The sequence below is a fragment of the Taudactylus pleione genome, unplaced genomic scaffold (genome assembly GCF_031769625.1).
Source record: "Taudactylus pleione unplaced genomic scaffold, aTauple2 ptg000044l, whole genome shotgun sequence".
Lineage (NCBI taxonomy): Eukaryota > Metazoa > Chordata > Amphibia > Anura > Myobatrachidae > Taudactylus > Taudactylus pleione.
The window spans coordinates 9209458-9216927 of NW_028284446.1; the positions used below are offsets into that span (position 1 = coordinate 9209458).

The following is a 7470-nucleotide window of genomic DNA, read 5'->3' on the forward strand; positions in this document are numbered from 1 at the left end:
TATTACTTACACAGTTCCTGTTAAGCAAGACACCTTTATTAATTTTTTAAATGTTATTTTATTTATTGAGCAATATAGTAGAATCAATAGTGCATTTCCTGGGATGTAGCCAACGTCAGAGCAGGTGGCACACAGTGCTTCTCCTGGGATGTAGCCAAGGTCGAAGCAGGCGGCACACAGTGCTTCTCCTGGGATGTAGCCAAGGTCGAAGCAGGCGGCACACAGTGCATCTCCAGGGACGCATAGCTGAGGTCGGGGCAGGTGGCAGACTACATCTCCAGGGACGTAGCTGAGGTTAGGGCAGGCGGCAGACAGTGCATCTCCTGGGACGTAGCAGAGGTCAGGGCAGGCGGCAGACAGTGCATCTTCAGGGACGTAGCAGAGGTCGGGGCAGGCGGCAGACAGTGCATCTCCAGGGACATAGCCGAGGTTGAGCAGGCGGCAGACAGTGCATCTCCAGGGACGTAGCCGAGGTTGAGCAGGCAGCAGACAGTGCATCTCCAGGGACGTAGCAGAGGTTGGGGCAGGCGGCAGACAGTGCATCTCCAGGGATGTAGCAGAGGTCGGGGCAGGTGGCAGACAGTGCATCTCCTGGGATGTAGCCGAGGTCGAACAGGCGGTAGACAGTGCATATCCAGGGACGTAGCCGAGGTCGAGCAGGTGGCAGACAGTGCATCTCCTGGGATGTAGCCGAGGTCGAACAGGCAGCAGACAGTGCACCTCCAGGGACGTAGCTGAGGTTGAGCAGGCGGCAGAGAGTGCATCTCCAGGGACATAGCAGAGGTTGGGGCAGGCGGCAGACAGTGCATCTCCTGGGATGTAACTGAGGTCGAACAGGTGGTAGACAGTGCATCTCCAGGGATGTAGCAGAGGTCGGGGCAGGCGGCAGAGAGTGCATCTCCAGGGACATAGCAGAGGTCGGGGCAGGCAGCAGACAGTGCATCTCCGGGGATGTAGCCGGGGTCGAGCAGGTGGCATACAGTGCATCTCCTGGGATGTAGCCAAGATCAGGGCAGGCAGCAGATTGTGCATCTCCAGGGACATAGCCGAAGTTGAGCAGGCGGCAGACAGTGCATCTCCAGGGACGTAGCCGAGGTTGAGCAGGCGGCAGACAGTGCATCTCCAGGGACGTAGCCGAGGTTGAGCAGGCAGCAGACAGTGCATCTCCAGGGACGTAGCAGAGGTTGGGGCAGGTGGCAGACAGTGCATCTCCAGGGACGTAGCAGAGGTCGGGGCAGGTGGCAGACAGTGCATCTCCTGGGATGTAGCCGAGGTCGAACAGGCAGCAGACAGTGCATATCCAGGGACGTAGCTAAGGTCGAGCAGGTGGCAGACAGTGCATCTCCTGGGATGTAGCCGAGGTCGAACAGGCAGCAGACAGTGCATCTCCTGGGATGTAGCCGAGGTCGAACAGGCAGCAGACAGTGCATCTCCAGGGACGTAGCTGAGGTTGAGCAGGTGGCAGACAGTGCATCTCCAGGGACATAGCAGAGGTTGGGGCAGGCGGCAGACAGTGCATCTCCTGCGATGTAACTGAGGTCGAACAGGTGGTAGACAGTGCATCTCCAGGGACGTAGCAGAGGTCGGGGCAGGCGGCAGAGAGTGCATCTCCAGGGACATAGAAGAGGTCGGGGCAGGAGGCAGACAGTGCATCTCCAGGGATGTAGCCGAGGTCGAGCAGGTGGCATACAGTGCATCTCCTGGGATGTAGCCAAGATCAGGGCAGGCAGCAGATTGTGCATCTCCATGGACATAGCCGAGGTCGGGACAGGCAACAGACAATGCATCTCCAGGGATGTAGCCGAGTTTGGGGTAGGCAGAAGACAACACAGGAACAAGATGTTTTTAGGACTGCAGATTTTCTACTTTTTGTTAGTCCAGGTCTTCGTCTGATGGCATAGTGTCTGCTTCCATTGGCATGTTGTGATAAATGTTACCCCATTTAGGGCACACAAATTGAATGTTATCAAAAAGCCTTTGGTTCGTGATGGTAATTGGTTCTTTCAACACTTCACTATGGGACAAAGGAATTTGCTGTTTTTCATCTAGATCCACATAGTCCTTGTGCAGTATAACTGGGGATGCTGTTTTTCCAGTCTCTCTCGCTGCCCAGTTAATTGAAGAGAAGAAGCGGTGTTTTCGCACATTGCCATTTACTCCAAGCCAGAGGGTCTGTTCTTTACACAGGAGCTTTGTTATAATGTCCTTTGTTACAGGATCAGTAAGCCCTGAATACATTGGTTCTTGAGTAAGGATTATTGTGTTTACCACAGAAGCTGACTCTCCATTAAAAGGGTACTTGCGTAGGGTGAGTAGATATAAAATAACACCATATGCGAACCAATCCACACCAGCACTGTACGGCTGGCAAGTTATAATTTCTGGAGCATTATAGCCCTTGGTCCCACCAAGTACTTTGGCATTGGTTTGTCCATATGCATTCAATAGGGCCAGACCAAAGTCTGTGATTTTAACATGACCCTCTGTGGTTAGTAATATGTTCTCCTATTTGAGGTCTCTGTGAATAATTCCTCTTGAATGTATGAACTGCAATCCACAAACCAGTTCAGCAGCTATAAATTTTATTGTGGTTAGGTCCACTGGTGAGGTCTTCACAAAATCAAACAGATCCCCTCTGCCAGCCAGTTCCATTACACAGTATAGATAGCTCTCTGTGTGGAAGGCTGCATAACCATGGATCATAAAAATGCTCTCATGTGACATTTCAAGTAGCTGACACTCAACCAAACTGTTCTCATGTTCTATTATTGCTGTCTTCTTTAAGATGTTAATCAATGCTCTCTTCTTTAAGATTTTCACTGCCACTCTTTCCCTACGAATAGCATCTGTTGCCAGCATTACTTTGCCATAACCTCCCTTTCCAAGTAGTGAGTGGAAAGTAAATTGTTCCACTGTTAAAGGTACAGTGTCTGTGCTTTGGTGGCTGGTGGGCATGGTGCAGCTCTCTTCTGCAGTTTGCTGAACCAGTGGGATGCCTGGTTGGCCTTTGCTAATTGCTGTTATGAATTGATTTTTCTTCTTTTTTACAAATCCAGCAAACCTGTCCCAGCGTCTCTGTATAGCTGCTTTACCTGGCTTCTTTTTGGTCATCTCTTATGGAAAGGTTTGTCTGGCCTACCCAATGGCTGCATCCCTCCCCTGGATCTTTAGCAACGTCAACGTTTCTCCTGTGTCTCACTCGCCAAAATCTGGTACATCTGCTGCATGCTCTTATGAATTGATCTCTTTTCTGTTTTAGAAATCCAGCAAACCTCTCCCAGCCTCTTTGTACACCTGCTGCAAATGCATTGTTTATTCTCACCTCTCTCTTAGCTGTTTTTGCCTGGCCTGCCTCCTTTCCTCTGCATCTCTCTGCTTTTTTGGTCTGTTTTCCTCGGTTTTTCCGTCTCCCTGCTTTGTCTGGAGGTTTTTTTCTCGTAATAGTTCCCATGTTATGTCAGAAGACAACAATGGGGCTCTTAGAGAATAAAGCAAACTTGCAATATCACAAGATGTGACTGCGCAGTTTGGAGTTTCTGAAAACAGTACAAATGCTTTAACAGCTGTACAAGTAGTTCTGTGATGTCATCAATAATTGTGATGTCACAAGCAACTGTAGTGTGCAGTTAGTTGAGCTTAGTCCTAAAGCACATATATTATGGCAGTTCATGTATATGTAAGTTTCATCCTGTCCAAACTGTAAACAGTAAAATATGTATCTAAGATGTACTTGTGCCCATATTAAGACATTAAAATGAATAATTTATAAGAGAGAATATATTTTGGAGATTAGACTGTATTGCTGACAGTATTTATCAGAATAGAGAAGCATTTAAAACAGCCTTTTATTTCAATTTTAGACAGTGGGTTCCAGTCAGAAATACCACAAACTGATCTTTGTGATGCTTACTACTATGTATTGCAGAAAAAATGACCAGTAACCTACTAGGCTTAATTTTCACTTTAACAATATGTGGCCAATTTATCACAAACAGCCCTTTTGTGGCGATATGTGAGACTTTTATGTCAATAACCGTAAGATGTCTGCCAGACAGAGATAGGAAGCTGCGGAGACATGATTGGTCTTCTCAGTCACAGTTCCAATGGGACCTTTAGTAGGGAGGTGTCATATTCATGTGATCACTAAGTGACCCACATGCTCTTTAGTAGGGAAGTTTCAGGTTCATATGATCATTAAGTGCCATTCTTTTTTATCACTTTAGCAAAGGGTATCTCCTTTTATTTGTAGACTTTCACATTACACTGTTGAAATAAGCAGAGATGATTAAAGGAAGGCGCTAGCCACAGCCCATGATGCAGACTACACCCCCACAGCACTGGTCATGCCCCACCACATCACTAGTCACACTCCCTGAGGCCCCTATATAACCAGGGCCAGCCCGTGCCTTATTTTTTTGGTAAGCGAAGATAGAGTTCGGCGCCCCTTGGCAGATAAATTTATATATGTAAATAAATATATATATGCTGTACATATATTTACTTGCATATATAAAATATATATATACATAAACACACATGTTAGTATATCTTTTTAAAGACCAGGCATTAATCCGAACCCCCCCGATCCGAGTCATGCTCGACTTTTCCCGCCTGACTCGGATCTGAAATCGAGGCAAAACGTCATCATCCCGCCTTCCGGGTCTCGCGGGTTTTGGATCCTATATAAGGTACCCGCGTCGGCGCCATTTTCTCACTCGGCTGTGGACAGTGAAGAGGGAGGGTGGGAGTTAGGGCTGGCTGGGCTGTGTAGTGTAGTGTAGTGCAGAGTAGTGTTGTGCTGTGCTGCTGTTGTCCATAGGGGCTGTGTCCACTACTTCAAAGTCCATAGGGGCTGGCTGTGTTGTGCTGTGCTGCTGTTGTCCATAGGGGCTGTATCCACTACTTCAAAGTCCATAGGGGCTGGCTGGACTGTGTTGTGCAGTCAGTTGTCCATAGGGGCTGTGTCCACTCCAAAGTCCTGTGCAGTGTCCCAGTCCTAAAGGGGTGCTGTAGTGTTGTCCAGGGGGTGCTCTGTCCGTCAGGGGTGCTCCCTGTGTTTGTGAATTGTGTGCGCAGTAGCCGCACGTGCATCAACAAAGTAGTGCCAAGCGTGCGCCTGTGTCATAAGTAAAGGGCCGGCTGGCTTGACCGTTAAAGGGTGCTGTAACCCCCAAAGTACACTCCAAACCAAATAAAAAAATATTTTCTGTGTTTGTGAATTGTGTGCGCAGTAGCCGCACGTGCATCAACAAAGTAGTGCCAAGCGTGCGCCTGTGTCATAAGTAAAGGGCCGGCTGGCTTGACCGTTAAAGGGTGCTGTAACCCCCAAAGTATACTCCAAACCAAATAAAAAAATATTTTCTGTGTTTGTGAATTGTGTGCGCAGTAGCCGCACGTGCATCAACAAAGTAGTGCCAAGCGTGCACCTGTGTCATAAGTAAAGGGCCGGCTGGCTTGACCGTTAAAGGGTGCTGTAACCCCCAAAGTACACTCCAAACCAAAAAAAAAAATATTTTCTGTGTTTGTGAATTGTGTGCACTGTGGCTGCACGTGCATCAACAAAGGAGTAGTGCCAAGCGTGCGCCTGTGTCATAAGTAAAGGGCTGGCTGGCTTGACCGTTAAAGGGAGCTGTAACCCCCAAAGTACACTCCAAACCAAATAAAAAAATATTTTCTGTGTTTGTGAATTGTGTGCGCAGTAGCCGCACGTGCATCAACAAAGTAGTGCCAAGCGTGCGCCTGTGTCATAAGTAAAGGGCCGGCTGGCTTGACCGTTAAAGGGTGCTGTAACCCCCAATGTACACTCCAAACCAAATAAAAAAATATTTTCTGTGTTTGTGAATTGTGTGCACTGTGGCTGCACGTGCATCAACAAAGGAGCAGTGCCAAGCGTGCGCCTGTGTCCCATAAGTAAAGGGTGGTGTAACCCACAAAGTGCACTACTCTCCAGCAAAAATAAAAAAATATTTTCTGTGTTTGTGTGCGCCTTAGCCGCACGTATATATCAATATAACATAAATGGAGGACCAAACTTTCTCCGATAAAAATAAAATAGGGAAAGATCAAGAACCACTTCCTCCTAGTGCTGTTGCTGCTGCTGGGAGTTGTTCATCATCCCAAAGAGGAACATCACTACTTTTACTAAACAATTGACCCTCCAACAGTCCCTAGCGATGAGGATGAAGTACGACAGCAGTCATCCTGAAGCAAAACGTATAACTGAGGCCTTGACTGCTATGTTGGTGTTAGACGTGCGTCCGGTATCCGCCATTAGTGCAGTGGGATTTAGACAATTGATGGAGGTAGTGTGTCCCCGGTTCCAAATCCCGTCTAGATTCCACCTGCATCCTCAAAGCAGCAGCGACAAAGGGTGGTGTAACCCTCAAAGTGCTCCAAAAAATAAAAAACTATTTTTTTTATGTGTTTGTGACTTGTGTGCGATGTAGCCGCACGTGCATCAACACAGTAGCAGCGCCAAGCGTGCGCCTGCCATAAGTCAAGGGCCGGTTTGGACATCTGGTCCGGACTGAAGGACGTGCCAACAATTTCTGACAAGTCTACTGTCACTGCATATGATACTGTCCTCAAAGCAGCAGCGACAAGCGTGCGTCTGTCTGTTAAAGGGTGGTGACACCCTCAAAGTGTGCTCCACAAACAATAAAAATATTCTTCTTTTTTTTTCTGTCTTTGTGAAATGTGTGGGCTGTAGCCGCACCTGCATCCTTAAAGCAGCAGCAAAAAGCGTGCATCTGTCTGTTAAAGGATTTCATCGGTGACAGCATCCAAGTAGGCATGTCAGACAGTCCGTACCTGTACTGGCAGGAAAAAGAAGCAATTTAGAGGTCCCTGTACAAACTGGCTCTATTTTACCTGAGTTGCCCCCCCTCCAGTGTGTACTCCGAAAGAGTGTTTAGTGCAGCCGGGAACCTTGTCAGCGAAAGGCGTAGGAGGTTGCTTCCACAAAATGTGGAGAAGATGATGTTCATAAAATTAATTATCAACTCTTCCAGGGAGACCAGCCTCCAGAACGTACAGAGGGATCTGTGGTTGTGGATTCCAGCGGGGACGAATTAATACTCTGTGAGGATGAGGATGTACACAACACTGAAGAGGGTGAGGAATCGGTAGATGAGGAGGATGAGGACGACATCTTGCCTCCGTAGAGCCAGTTTGTGCAGGGCCAGATTAATTGCCAGCTTGTTTTGTGGGGGCCCAAACGAACCAATCATTTCAGCCACAGTCGTGTGGCAGACCCTGGCACTGAAATGTTTGGTTTGTTAAAGTGTGCATGTCCTGTTTATACAACATAAGGGTGGGTGGGAGGGCCCAAGGACAATTCCATCTTGCGCCTCTTTTTTTTCTTTGAATTATGTACTGTTTGGGGCCTAGTTTTTCAAACTGCCATCCTGTCTGCCACTGCAGTGTTACTCCTAGATGGACCACGTGTTTGTGCCGCCCACTGGTATCTCT

General features: G+C 47.9%; 1 pseudogene; it reads right to left on the reverse strand.

The window, feature by feature from the left end:
* Positions 1-1872: 1872 nt before the first annotated feature.
* On the reverse strand, positions 1873-3451 carry LOC148537797 (protein kinase C delta type-like; annotated as a pseudogene).
* Between the last annotated feature and the right edge of the window lie 4019 nt (positions 3452-7470).